Below are 15,409 nucleotides of genomic sequence, written 5' to 3'. Positions count from 1 at the left end.
GCCACCCCACAGCCTCTCCATAGACGGTCCTGAGGTTTAGTCTCTAATAGAGACGGCATGTGGATTAGACCTACTAGCCTGGTTAAAACAGACAGAACGCCGCTCATTGAGATCCTATTAAATTACTATAGTATTCCAATTCCTAAGTCTATGACGCCACTACACTCAGCCGCTGTAGTTTTTAGTCTGGTTTAGCCAGGCTAGTGGATTACAGCTTCACCACAAATCAAAAAATTTAATCCTCCAGTAATTCCTCTAGCGCAGCAGCAGCTGAGGGTCTTTGGGCTCTGGGTCAGGCAGACGCTGCCTGTGGGTGGGTCTGGTGGCCACATCTGTCCTCGTTCTGGGGCTTTACATATACAGACAGTTCACATCAGTTAAATGGTGCCTTGTCGTGAGAAGAGGTGGGCTTATCGTACAAACGTCTTTCGGTGCTTGAAAAGCGCTAGGAAAAAAAAACATTTTATCACCAGGCAGACCTGGGTTCAAATAAATGTGCATTTGAAATATTTATTTTCTGTGTATTTGAGTATTTTTGAGCGATTCAAACACTTCTGTTTGAAGTAGGCCTATAAATAGCCTACTATTTGAAACTATTTTCAAATACTCCAAATACATTATTTCATATTACCCTAGGACCAAACAGTCCAGGGTTTAAAGCTACAATATGTAACTTTTTGGGCGACCCGGCCAAATTCCCATAGGAATGAGAGTTACAGATCTTTCATTCTCATTGAAAGTAAGTCTAAGAAGCGGTAGATCTGTTCTATGTGCGCTATTTCTATACTCCCCGTTCTTAAGTTTAGTTTTTGCGTCTTTTACTTTCGGTTTTGAACAACAGCTTCAAACAGCTGAAAATACAATATTTTTGGTTATGGAAAATATATTTCACAGCGGATTAGATGGTACAATGATACACTACACAATGACTGCTTGTTTTGTCTCAAACTGAAATTAGGCTATTAGAATTTTAGCAACCAGGAAATGGCGGAGCAATTTCTGCATAGTGCATTTAAATATTTGTATTTGAAAATACACTTGTCTGTGTATTTTAGTATTTTCAAATACATGCCAATATTCAACTACTTATATTTTCAAAGGAAAAAACATATTCCAATACTTACTTTGAAATGTATTTGAAAGTAATTGAAATACCCTAAATAGTATTTGAACCAATGATGTATAGAAATCCTGGACTGTGGATGCTACGTAAATGGCCAATGAGAGACTTTGAGGCCTCCGGCCACCACATTGGCACTCCCCAGAAGGAGTAGTCCTCCATAGGAATTAATGGAATTCTACAGTAATTCTCAAGGCCAACATTACATTTTTAAGCATTTCTTTGTTGTAGTGGGGTCAATAATATTGGTACCCCTAAAAATATATATTTTAAAGAATATGTTTTTATCTTTATTTCAGTGCTTAGAATAGTTACTTCCAGTTGATGCCAAACATGTCAGTGCATTGATTTGTGTGTGTATATGCGTGTGTTTGAAAGGAGTGTGTAAATGGCAGCTTATGTGTGTATGCAGCATGGGAGTCTTTAAAAACTATGTGACGTGGGTGTGTCGTGTGTGGAGGGGATTTGACAGCAGGGTGTGATCGTCGGTCACCATGTCTGCCAGAGAGCCAGAACACTCAAAGCTAGCAGCAGCTGTTTGGCCCAACTCCAGTTCTCTAGTCTCAGCCATTGAGGACCAGACCAGAGAGTCTATTCCAACACACACCCTCCAGACAGGGCCAGAGGGCTGGGCTAGAGAGCAGGGCTAAGGGAGCAGGGGTGGACAGATGACAGCGCCCAAAGAGGATCCATGTCAACACTCAAGGGCTCCCAGTCTCCCAGTCTCACCCCGATGAGGCTTTAGCCTAGGCTCTCATAGCTACTGTGGGGATGAGTGGATTACATAGAGAAATTGTGAAATGGTGGACCAGAATCAGCCTACTGTAATTGTGATCTCCTGCTGATGACAATAGCTCCAAAAGACGACGTTGGAGAGGGCAACTTTGTATGTGCCTTAAGTGTAGCAGAGAGCGCACACTGTTAAGCTCTCAATTACAGCTGTGCTGTGGAGAACAACCAACCAGACAGCAGGAGTGACGCAGGAGCAGCTCAGTGACCACAGGGACCACAGGGAGCTCTCATTACCCTGAATGCCTCCTCTGAGGACCACTGGAGTGGATGTGGATGGAGCCGGGAGAAGACTAATGCCTAATGCATCCCCCTTTCCTCCCCATCCCCAATGTGCACGAGTCCTGTCATCATTGTTGATTAGGGCACAGCCTCTTTTGTCTGCATCTGTGTCCTTCGTTGTGCCTGCCAGTGAATTATCACTGAACATCCGGATGCTAGGATGGAGTTTCGTATCTACACAAATATATCCAGATTTCCTCGCAGGTCTTGAGCCTTACACTACTTTATGTCTCCTGTCGCCACGGAGTCTCGCACAGATCTCAATGCACCCCTTGTCTGGGCCAGCGGGCAGCCCATATGTGCAGAGCTAGGGTTACAGTTTTTTTTATTTAAAAGCTCCTCCTGTATTCACTACCATGTACCAAGGAATGTGACCGAAAAGGACTCAGTCTAGAAACCACACAGTCAGGAATGTCTGAAGCGACCAGCACCCTTCCTGGTGGAGAGTTTCCTAATGCGGTAGAGAGTTGAGCTAAAGGAGAGGCTACTCCCTATAGCTGGGTGTGTCTGGTGTACTGAGGACCGTGGTGGGGCTGGAGAATGGAGGTGGCACCAGCCTACTCCTCCGCCTCAACACCAGTCATTGCCAGATGTCCTTCCTCAGTGTTTCTCAGCCAAAATCATACAAGTGTGAAGTGTACACTCCAAGTGTTACTTCTAGTAGTATCCCATATCAACACGGTAATGACTAATTTCAGTGGTATGACCTTGACTGGGTGCTGTTAAATCACTAGAGCAGGACTGCCCATCCCTGTTCCTGGAGAGCTACCCTCCTGTAGGTTTTTGCTCCAACCCCAGGTGTTACTAACCTGATTCATCTTATTAACCTGCTAATTATTAGAATCAGGTGTGCTAGATTAGGGTTGGAGCAAAAACCTACAGGACGGTAGCTCTCCAGGAACAGGGTTGGGCAGTCCTGCACTAGAGGATAAGATACATTTACATCATTTAGCAGACGCTCTTATCCAGAGCGACTTACAAATTGGTGCATTCAACTTATGATTTATTTTTATGGGGGGTGGGGGAAGAAGGATTATGGACTTTATACTATTCCAGGTATTCCTTAAAGAGGTAGGGTTTCAAGTGTCTCCGGAAGGTGGTCAGTGACTCCGCTGTCCTGGCGTCGTGGGGGAACTTGTTCCACCATTGGGGTGCCAGAGCAGCGAATAGTTTTGACTGGGCTGAGCGGGAACTGTGCTTCCATAGAGGTAGGGGAGCTAGCAGGCCAGAGGTGGATGAACGTAGTGCCCTCGTTTGGGTGTAGGGTCTGATCAGAGCCTGAAGGTAAGGAGGTGCCGTTCCCCTCACAGCTCCGTAGGCAAGCACCATGGTCTTGTAGTAGATGCGAGCCTCAACTGGAAGCCAGTGGAGTGTGCGGAGGAGCAGGGTGACATGAGAGAACTTGGGAAGGTTGAACACCAGACGGGCTGCAGCGTTCTGGATAAGTTGAAGGGGTTTAATGGCACAGGCAGGGAGCCCAGCCAACAGCGAGTTGCAGTAATCCAGACGGGAGATGACAAGTGCCTGGATTAGGACCTGTGCTGCTTTCTGTGTAAGGTAGGGTCGTACTATGCTAATGTTATAGAGCATGAACCTGCAGGATCAGGTCACCACTTTGATGTAAGCGGAGAACGACAGGGTATTGTCCAGGGTCACGCCAAGGTTCTTTGCACTCTGGGAGGAGGACACAATGGAGTGTCCCAATGAAACATATTTCCAGGAAATAGGCAATAGTATATCAATGAGCAACCGAGCTCACTTTAAAAGCAGCTAAGTCTCAGAGGATGGAGGTTTGGTCAGCCTGAACGCCACAGGAATTTCCTCCTTTCACAGGATTCCACAGCTCCATTGTCCAGAACCTTCACTGGTTCACTTACCGGCTGGTGTTAGATAACTACGAAAACACACACATGCTCACTTACTCTTTCGCTTCACAGATCTGTCTAATTAAAAACAGGATGCTGACTTGAAAATGGCACACAAAAAGCCATTATTCTATGCCTGGAGTATTCAAATCTTACCCTACGAGGTACGGAGCCTGCTGGTTCTCTCTTCTACTTGATAATTAATTGCACCCACCTGGTGTCCCGGTGCCTGATTAGAGGGGAAGAATGAAAAAAGCAGTGGAACTGGCTTCAAAATTCAGATTTTAATTTGGAGGGTTCTGTGCCATTTAGCAGTTTCTCCTTTTTAGAAACGGGTGTTATCCTTCTCATGGCATTCATTTACACACCAGAGCAGTAGCATACATTACCCTCAATACAGTTGTTATAGTCCTCTTCCTAATTGTATCACCTCTCATAAGTAGGGCTTGTTTGGAATGAAAACCATGCCTACAGTAGTAGTGATGTCATGGAAAGATTGAGGTATGTACATACTGTATGAGTTGTAATAACATAAATCTCTCCCCCTCGCTCTCTCCCTTTCTCAACCACCTGTGGATTACCTGGCAGTGGTTCTGACAGCATTTAAATGCCTCTAATATAAAAACATAGAAACCCAGACAACAGCATCAAGGCAACCAAGGTTGAGCAAACTTAATTTGCAACAAAGCCTCTCTTTTTCCCCCCTTTCTCTGTCTCTCATTCGCTCTCTCTTTTTCTCACAGTCACACACAAAGCACATTTAGGGAACTGATTAACCCCACTTATTCTTGCATTCAGAAGCAAAAAAACAACAGAGAGATGGTTAATTGTATTACAGAGTGGAAATGTCAAAAGCCACTAATTCACATGCATAATCAGATAACAATGGGAAAAATGGATCTCCAAATGAATTCTGATGGCTTTTGCACACTGCATCCAAGCATGTGGGTCTACTTTTGCATCAAAATAAAGTCTTGCCAAGGCGAACTTTACACCGTAGTCAACCACACACAGTCTCATTTCCTTGACAACCGTGTTTCATTTCCCTGACAACAGGGCAAGGACATCTTCATAAAGGGAAGCTTCAACAGTCAGTCAGCCTCAGTCTTTGACAAATTATGTCAGTGAAAGCAATGATTGATGTCATTACCAGAGCAACAAGGACCATGTCATTTTCAGTTCAGCCCACCAAGGTTAACTATGTTACACTAGGCTTAGAACACCAGAAGGTTACAATACGCTTGGGACTCCAAAAGGTCAAAGAACCTTACATTGTTCTCATACATTGAGAAAAATATCAAGGCCATTTTTATTGCTCATCCTTTTTACTCGGTTGGTCTCTAACTTCAGTTTAAAGGTTGTACTTTGTCAGCTAGACTAGAGGACAGAACATGGGTCTAGCTTAAGTAAGTTACAATAAGCTTGGGACTCCAGAAGGTCAAGGAACCTACAGCACTCATACATTGAAAAGGGGATCGACCATAGGCCAGGAGATTCTTTCATCAAAATAGCAAGGCCATTTCTATAGCTAATCATTGTTGCTATGAAAGTTCATAACATCAGTTTAAAGGTTGTGCTTTGTCAGCTGTAACAGGGTTTCCCTAACTCTGTCCTGGGGCCCACCCTGGGTGCACGTTTTGGATTTTGCCCTAGCACTACACAGCTGATTCAAATAACCAACTCATCATCAGGCTTTGATTATTTGAGTCAGCTGTGTAGTGCTAGGGAAAAAAACAAAACGTGCACCCAGGGTGGGCCCCAGGACAGAGTTTGGGAAACCCTGAGCTGGAAGACTGAACATACATTACTCATCAAGCCAACTAGGTATTTCATGTAGACGTTCCAATCCACCTCCGACCTCACCTGAAACCAAGACTCTTCTAGTCTCTCCACTGTCAGGTAGAGGCCAGTGCATCACATACAATTGATGACAGCCCTGGTCCTTGTGTGACTGACAGCATGACAAAAGGATGGTATGTGGCCGCTGCCCCACACCTAGAAGATCCAGTTGCTCGCAAGGCAAAACACAAAAGCATCCATTCGCTCACTGTGGTGTGGTCTTCTCAAATCAATAGACCAGCCAAAGTCCATCCGATCCCTGCATCCCTTCCTGCCTCCTCCAGCTTAGGGTCAGTGTGTTCCTCACTATTCAGCCAGACAGGTCCTCAACAACCTCTCTTCAAACAGAGACCCAATCATGAAAAATCAGTCATTAACTAACCGAGCACAATGAGGGTCTGTTGAACACATTTCCAGTCTGCAACCGTCCCTCCAGCTACTGCAAACCTCGCTGTGGCACACAAGCAACACACATTCGAGAGAGAGCATACAGTACATCCGTACAATAACAACAATAATACATTACAGTCCAGGTCCACTACACAACCTGTAAGACATAATATTGCATCGTTAGACTCACTTCGTAACAATGAGAGCTTGCATCTTTTACATTAGCAACGCATTGCACTTCCATATTAGCAAAGTATTCAGATAAACACTCACCAAACCAAGGACCGCACCCTCTAACCCTCTGTTCCAATTGGACAGTAATGGCGATGAAGTCACCCCACTTATTCGTACTTATTTGTTAGAACTCAAAATACCGCCTCTGACTAGTCCCCAAATGGCATTGTCTTTGATAAAAAGGACACCCTGCTTTCAGCTAAAATATTGTAGCTAGGTGAGCTGTGAAAGGCTAGGCATCATCAATGGCACTTATCCAGTTGGGGCGCTGTCACAGGCATAACACAACGTCCTTGAGCCACAAGCATAAAGGCGGCAAAAAAATAAAAAGATTGAAAAAGAGAATAACACCCACACACAGAGACACACACCCACCCACACGCACAATCACACGCTAGGCAGAAACACGCATACAGTGTATACACACACATTGACTCAGACAACTTGTACACACATGCATAGAGTTGTCATCTCTAGAGCATATCTAGAAGTATTTGTAGCTAATTGCAAACAAGCACACTGTGGACTTTTATCCATCCCACCATTTAGGGAGTGGGTGAGTGTGTGTGTGTGTGTGTGTGTGTGTGTGTTCGTGTTGGAATGTTTTAATCGCCCAGCTGCATTATGGTGGATTCTGATGAGTGGTTTCACAAGGGCTTCCAGTGGTTTCCTGGAAATGGAACAATTAACTGGACAATAATGAGAAGAGCTCTTTCTCCACTGATGGGATGGAGAACTCTAAGCACCATCTCACGATAACACCCATCCACTTCAAAACGGGAGAAACAAATGAACCCTTGCAACGAAGAACCACAACAATTATGATATGGTCAAATATGTATCTTTTTTGGAATGTGTATACCACATCAAGAGTCTCATTATTGAAAGATTGTGTAGTCACACTTCTATCAATTATGCTTGCAAGTTTTTGATTTCATACTTCCTTGCCATACTTTTTATAATGATTAATCATGTCTATCATTATTTTTTTCAAAACGCACTTGGACTCCCGAGTGGTCTAAGGCACTGCGTCGCAGTGCTAGCTGTGCCACTAGAGATCCTGGTTCGAATCCAGGCTCTGTCGTAGCCGGCCGCGACCGGGAGACCCATGGGGCGGCCCACAATTGGCCCAGCGTCATCCAGGGTAGGGGAGGGAATGGCCGGCAGGGATGTAGCTCAGTTGGTAGAGCATGGCGTTTGCAACGCCAGGGTTGTGGGTTCGATTCCCACGGGGGGCCAGTATGAAAAATAAAAAAATAAAAAGATAATGTAAGTCGCTCTGGATAAGAGCGTCTGCTAAATGACTAAAAATGTAAAAATATATGGTTCTTAGTCTATAGGATTCAAATAGGCCTATACGCCCCCAAGACAGTCTCACTGAGTGGGAGTCTCCTCAGCTCTTCAAAAGAGACTGCCGGTGCTCACAGAGGCTCAGGGTAATACTAGCTGGATGAAATCTGTAACAGCTGCTATTCTGCATATTGCAATGCTACACACTTTGACATCCAAACATCTTGGAGCTAAAAACAAGCATTTTGCTGCACGTGCGATAGCATCGGCAAATTTGTGTACGTGACAAATAAACTTTGATTTAATCTTTTTGGTAAAACATTTATCTGAATTTGAATCTAAAGCCTATTGGAAAAGAAAACCTGCCACATGCAAACTAATCTTTTGTTTGAAAGCATTGAAAAGAAAGCACATCCTCAGACTATGGGTCTGCTTCGGGGGAATTTTAACTCTTTTATCTATACTGAACTATAAAACGCAACAATTTCAGAGATTTTGCTGAGTTACAGTTCATTTAAGGAAATCAGTCAATTGAAATAAATTCATTAGGCCCTAATCTATGGATTCCGCATAGGCCCACCCACTTGGGAGCCAGGCCCACTCACTAGGGAGCCAGGCCCAGCAAATCAGAATGAGTTGTTCCGCACAAAAGGGCTTTATTACAGACAAAATACCCCCCGACGATCCTGCAGGTGAAGAAGCCGAATGTGGAGGTCCTCCTGGGCTGGCGTGGTTACACGTGGTCTGCGGTTGTGAGGCCGGTTGGACGTACTGCCAAATTCTCTAAAACTATGTTGGAGGCAGCTTATGGTAGAGAAATGAACATTCAATTCTCTGGAAACATCTCTGGTGGACATTCCTGCAGTCAGCATGCCTATTGCATGCTCCCTCAAAACTTGACACATCTGTGGCATTGTGTTGCAAAACTGCACATTTTAGAGTGGCCTTTTATTGTCCCTAGCCAAGGTGCACCTGTGAAATGATCATGCTGTTTAATCAGCTTCTTGATATGCCACACCTGTCAGGTGGATGGATTATCTAAACAAAGCATAAAATACTCACTAACAAGGATGTAAACAAATTTGTGCACAACATTTGAGAGAAATACGCTTTTTGTGCACATGGAAAATGTATTTTATTTCAGCTCATGAAACATGGGACCAGCACTTTACATGCGTTTATATTTTTGTTCAGTGTACTGCCAACGGCCTTTTGAGAAAATCTAACTCAATATTATTGACAGACTCAGAAGTTGAACCATTTCTGACAGTTAAAAAGACCACATGACAAGTCTGTCATGAGGTAAACTAATGAGTCACAGCTCCCTCAGATAGACTTGTCCATCAGCATGTGATGACATTGAGTGTGAGAGAACAGAGATGACATTCAGGGAAATCCAGAGAGTCAGAGATATTACGGCCAGTGCCTGGCATTCCTTCATTACATCTAGTATGATCAGGATCATAACACTCAGCAACTCCTTATATACAGACTTCTCGGATGGATCCAGGCAATTAGCCAGGCCATCTGGTTAGAGGTTAGTCCTAAGGTCTGTACTAAGGTCTCTTTTGTTCACATCTCAAGAGATTGACGAGGGGGAAATTAGCCTGTCACAGCCAAAAATCATGTGACAACCAAATTTAGCTACCTTAACCTCTGTACTGTACAACCAAAGCATGTGCTGGGAATAGTGGAAGAAGGTCAAACCTTCCATCTAGTTTCCCTCCTATGTTGCAACAATCACATCCAGTAATTCTCTAATCTGCTAACAGTGGTCTGGTAATCATCATGTAAATGAGGTGTAAAGACTGCCTGCCTGCCTGCCAGCCTGGCTACTAAGGCACATGCTGGGTAGGTAGTGGCACACCTCACAAAAGGCAGCACACAACACGCATAGTCTGAACCAAACTCTGCTGACTGCAGGTGTTCTGGGCCGTAATAAGAGTGTCAGACTGTAGAGTAGCTGACTGAGGAATAGAGGTAGTAAGACTTGAATCATTATAGAGTAGCAGACTAGAGGCTCAGTCTGCAACAACAGCTGTGATAATGGCAGGCTGAGTCAGACAGACGGCCCACTATCTGTTGTGTCCTGGCTAAGCAATGAGCTGTATTCTAGTCAGTGTGCCAGCTCACAGTATGCCAGTAATGATACAATTATTAAATAAATGTTTGCAATGGGTCCCATGTGGCTCAGTTGGTAGAGCATGGCGCTTGCAAAGCCAGGGTTGTGGGTTTGATTCCCACGGGGGACCAGTACAAACAAATGTACGCACTAACTACTTACTGTAAGTCGTTCTGGATAAGAGCATCTGCTAGAATGTTTACATAATATACAGTATTATTGTTGGTTGGACTCATTTGCATATATTTGAATATAATGAGAATACGTTTATATCTAAATAAAACAAATAACACTTCCTGTACATAATAGAACTTCAACATGTCAACAGTGACGTGTTGTGACCTACAGGTAATGTGATTGTTTCCATTAAATCAAAGTCAACCCTCCCACAGCATACATTACATTAGTGCATGTCTGTGACAAAGGTTGATTGTCAAGTTGGGCGTTTTATAACAGAGGAGTTAAGAACAGCCTACGGTTAGTATGTAGATGATCATATCCAATGGTCTCTTATCCTTTAGCTGCTTCGGAGGAACCTTGCTCCCAATAATGCCGTCCTCATGCCCTGCTTTTTTAGGGGGTAAACTTCCTACGCTTACAGGACACAATAGAGACGGATATCCTGGGAGTGACAACAGGGGGACTTCACCCATAAGGTCATATCCACCCAACGCTCCTTTGACCTCACAGGTATGTTGCAGCTAACAGGTATGAAGAACAGGACTTGCCAAGTGGCACACTGTAAATAGATCAAACATGTTCTGTGTTAGAGCATTCAACAGCAATGGAATGCTAAATGCACAAGTTATAGCCTACATCCAACCCCCTCCTAAATAATTTCTTACCACCAGACATAACATTGAGGAATAAATCCTCTACCAAAACAACGTCTGCTACATACATGTCATTACTCAACTAGAAACTTTGTTTTGAACGAATAAACCCATTGTTTTTAGTCCATTTTCATATCTCACTGAGAGTGCATAACATTCTGTCAGTCTGTGTTGCATGTGTACAGTATGATCATGATGGGTGGGTGGTTGTGGTGCAGCAGGATTAGTAGAGGGCCTTGGCTGGAGGCCCTGCAGTCAGAGTTAATGAGTCAGATTAGTCCTCATTGTGTGTTCCCAGGGATTAGCACACTGTCCACACTGAAGCATCCTCATGTCAACCAAGAGAGGGGGAGGAGGGGATGGGGGGAGAGAGAGAGTGAGGCCGAGGGGATGGGGGGAGAGAGGCCGAGGGGATGGGGGGAGAGAGAGAGAGAGAGAGAGAGAGAGGCCGAGGGGATGGGGGAGAGAGAGAGAGAGAGAGAGAGAGAGAGAGAGAGAGAGAGAGAGTGAGGCCGAGAGAGAGAGAGAGAGAGGCCGAGGGGATGGGGGGAAAGAGAGAGAGAGAGAGAGAGAGAGAGAGAGAGAGGCCGAGGGGAGAGAGAGAGAGGCCGATCGAAGGAGATGGGCATAGTGAGACAGAGGACAAGGTGTGGAAAAAGAGATATCACAATCAATTGTGTGTGTGTGTCGGTCTGAGTCTGACTGTCTGCTTCAGCAGTGCTCCAGCTAGGGGGAGTTGGCAGGGGGGCACAAATTCTTCCCCAGGAGAAAGAGGAAGGAAGTCTTTAGCACTAGGGAGAGGTAGGTCTGTCAGGGCCCCTCCCAACACACAGCGATAAGAGAGCGGATCAGGTCGGGGCCGGCCAAATCATCATCATGCCAGTATCTGCTCTGAGGCTGAAGTTTCATTATTTTATCAATTGGAACACAAAGTAAATTCCTTAATACTCTGTGAAACACTAATCTACGTAAGCAGAGGGAGCACTGGAGCAAATAGAGCATTTGAAACTCTCAGGGGTTCCAGGAGGTGGAGGAGTGGCACCAGTCTTCCACACAGGAGAGCTAGTAGGGGAGAGTGTGTGAGTGTGTTTCACTACACAGGGGGTGGCTCTGACAGATTGTGGCGACCCCCGTTCTCAAGAGACCTGCAAACAGACACTTTTACTTCCTGTTGTAGCTGCCTGTATATCTTCACTGTCTGTACTGTCTTTACCACCAATTGGAAACATGTTGAATTCAACATGGCGCTGCATACAGCATGTCCCTTATCGTGTCTTCTTCTCCCATACTGTAGGTTCCATGAACCAATTGAATATAATTCTTCCTCCGATCCAGTGGAATCAACAGCTACAAACTCTTCAATATATTTCTTCCCCTTTAATCAGGCCCCTAAAAGTTAGCGATTTTAGGGAAGTTAATAATTGCTGACAAATCAGAATATTTGCCTGCAATATAGTCTGACACGCAAACAAACAGGGTCAGACAGACAGCCATACAGGACAAACACCCCATGATGTAGGAAAAACAACTCAGGCAAAACAATGATTAGAGATTCAACACAAAACGTTCAATGAGGCTGGAGAACCTGGCATCATCCAGCCAGTGTAGACTTGTTCCTCAGTGAATGTAGGGAGGCCTGCTATGCTCTGCTCCCTCCCAACTCATCAAACTGAAATCTATCAAAGTACCCGCTTTTCCATAACTACCGCAGCGCAGTAGACATCACATTACGGAGAGAACACGATAGATAATTACAATATCAATGGGAAATGTTAAAACACCTCTCAATGTTTAGACCGATCTAACTGTTCTCTACTACGAGGACACTAAACACTGACATAACAGTGACTCACTAACCATGAGCAGCAAGCCCCTGCCTCAATGTGAGTCAAACTGACAATGGATTAGTGATGTAATCAGCCAAATGATACACATAGCATATACAAAGCCCAATGTATGCACTGGTGACATCTATATGCAGATGGCTCTTCTTTGCTAGCGCAGAGTGAGCTGTCTGACATAAGAGACACTGAAATGGCATCAATACCTTGGGCTTACTAGGCTACAAGCAGTTATATATTATATGCAATTCACCACACGAGGGAAATTATCTGGATTAAGGATGGTTCTGTTGGGATTGTGCCAATGACCCCATTCTGACCCAAATTGAAGGCAATACAGTCTGCAGTGGCCAGCTGTTACACACAGCTGTGCAGCAAAGGATGAGACAAGATATTGCCGTCTTATTTGTCACATTCACTGTAACTTGCATAAGCCTGTTTAAATCCACCTTCATGCATAGCCATGATTGTTTTTTCCAAATGAATTACATGGAAAAAAAGATAACATGTCAGCGCTACTTATTGTTTACCAAATCAGGTTTGCATTTATTTCATGATGATAGCAGCATCCATGTTGTCCATACCTGTACAGTATATTGTTCTTTAAGATTTTATATAACAGGTAAACACCCATTTTGCTCTTTACCTGTGAAAGCACCACTCTGAAGGTCAAGCCATTATCCATTCCTCACAAATCGAAAGCTCTTGTAGACCAGACTATTTGATCTGCTCTGGGTTCATTCCTGGTCTGTCTGCTACAATGACAGTTCATCAGAGCTCAAACTGGAGCACAAACAAAGAGATGCCTAGCCCAGTTTCTAGACCGAACATGGTACCCATATTGCAAGGCTGATTAGCTAGGACAAACAAGTGTGAAACACAGACTGAACGTGCAAAGCAAGAACAACATGGAATCCATATTTGGTTTTGCTTTGGAGGATGGGATGGTAGCATCTAACAATTGGATTTAATTATTTCCTGGGCACTGTTCGCAGAATCAGAACTATCCACCGACCACGGATATACCCACAGACGTGGGAAAAGCGTTGCCAAACAGGCACAGGTCGGTAAACGCGTCACACGGTGGGATAGTGTTGTACCGCTAGACTGAGATACAAACTCGGTCTAGAAACTTGGGTTAGGAAATGCCCCACTTATACCCCCAGTAAATTGTATTTTTTAAGCTAGGCTCTTTTCCAGAAAAATAAACACCGTTCAATCTCTTGATTACACTTCTTGGTAGCCTACTAAGAGGGAGAACCTCAGATGTTCTTTTTCATTCTTCCAACAATTTAAACATTTTATGAGTCAAATACAGTAAAACTCTCAGATTTTGGGACCATATATGGGCAAATCAATGCACACCACTCACTGTATTTCTAAGTGTAACATAATATTGTATTATGATGTGACGAAATACACTGGAGGCTTTCAGGTTTCCTGTTTTTGTAGGGAATAAGGGGAAGATTCACCCTGCTTATCTCCCACGGGCAGGCCACTGAGAAACAAAGGAAACCTGATGAGCTGAAAGGCTAAGGGTAAATATCAAGGGATAAACCCTTCAAATCATATTCTTAAAAGAGATACTGCTGCACATTTGTAAAAACATAGCCTTTATAATTTACTAATCAATGGGACCGTTTTTAGATGGACACATAGTCACAGACACTACAGATCTGGTCCTCTATATTTTGATAAATATGCCTATCATTATTATTATTATTATTTTATTATTATTATTATTATTATTATTATATATAGGCTACAATTGTGCAAATCCAAAACTGATTTTAGGTTGAATAGATTATTAGGTGTACTTAAACAAATATTTATTATAATGCGCTATAATACAAAAGGTAGGTCCCCACTTAAAAAGTGGACAAGGTAAAGTTGATTCTACTGTCTTCAAAAGGGATGCGCTTTTCTACTAGTCTCTGCTCTCTAGACCAGGTCTACCCAATTCAGGGCCTAAACACTTCTGGTTTTTGTTTCTACCTGGTAGTTAATTGCCCTCACCTGGTGTCCCAGTTCTGAATGAGTCCCTGGTTAGGAGGATGAAAACCTGAAGTGTTTCGGTCCCCCAGGCCCGGAATTGGGCAGTCCTGCGCAAGACAGACTGGTTGCCTCCCACAATGTACTACCTCTCTACTAAGTACTAACGTAAAGCCAAGGTGAGCCTCCGGGTTTTGTTCAGAAAAAAATATGTGGTGGGATTTGTAGGCTACATTAAAACCCAACATTGTAACACGGATAGACAACATCCAAAAGAATAGACTTCGAAATGCGCAACCTAAATTTATGCTCAGTAAATTATGTGACAACTTTTTACACTGGGGTAGCCTACCACAAAGGGAAAATTCCTCTCAGTAGTTTACATCATATAAACACTTGCGCAAACCCAAATTAAAAGAATGAGTCTTACCTGTTTTTTTTTATGCAAACGTATACCAGTAGTCTCTAAAAGTAGAATGAACGTATTATAGAGACGACTTCGTGGTGGACGAATTCTTCTCTTCTCCACTCTGAAAGGCAAGGCAAGCTTAGTTGTAATTTCACCGCGAGCGAAATGATCTCGGAGTCCTGGTGCGCATTCTGCGCGCGCTCTTGAGGGCTTGCTTTTGAATGCGGAAAATATGTAGCGTACGGTGGCCTCACACCCACATGAAGAGTGAACAGAAGATAGTTATAGCGGTTTTGGTGTTGCTTGCATGATTGTCTTTACATCTATTGGTTTAACTCATCTGCCTGCGGCTATGGAACCCTGACCTGTTCACCAGACGTGCTACCTTCTCCCAGACCTGCTG

The 15,409-nt window shown here is 43.9% G+C and overlaps 1 protein-coding gene across 3 annotated transcripts in view; it reads right to left on the bottom strand.

The window, feature by feature from the left end:
- Window positions 1-15,409, bottom strand: part of LOC121562328 (adenylate cyclase type 2-like) — a 62,421-nt gene extending 47,012 nt beyond the window's left edge. For all 3 annotated transcript variants that reach the window (XM_045216046.1, XM_045216047.1, XM_045216048.1), the window contains exon 1: window positions 15,028-15,409. The gene's annotated coding sequence lies outside the window, so the exon portion shown is untranslated. The remainder of the gene's footprint in view (window positions 1-15,027) is intronic.

Source organism: Coregonus clupeaformis, unplaced genomic scaffold (genome assembly GCF_020615455.1).
Source record: "Coregonus clupeaformis isolate EN_2021a unplaced genomic scaffold, ASM2061545v1 scaf0587, whole genome shotgun sequence".
In the NCBI taxonomy this organism is placed as follows: domain Eukaryota; kingdom Metazoa; phylum Chordata; class Actinopteri; order Salmoniformes; family Salmonidae; genus Coregonus; species Coregonus clupeaformis.
Note: the sequence above shows the minus strand (reverse complement) of the source record. Positions and strands in the feature narration are given on the sequence as shown.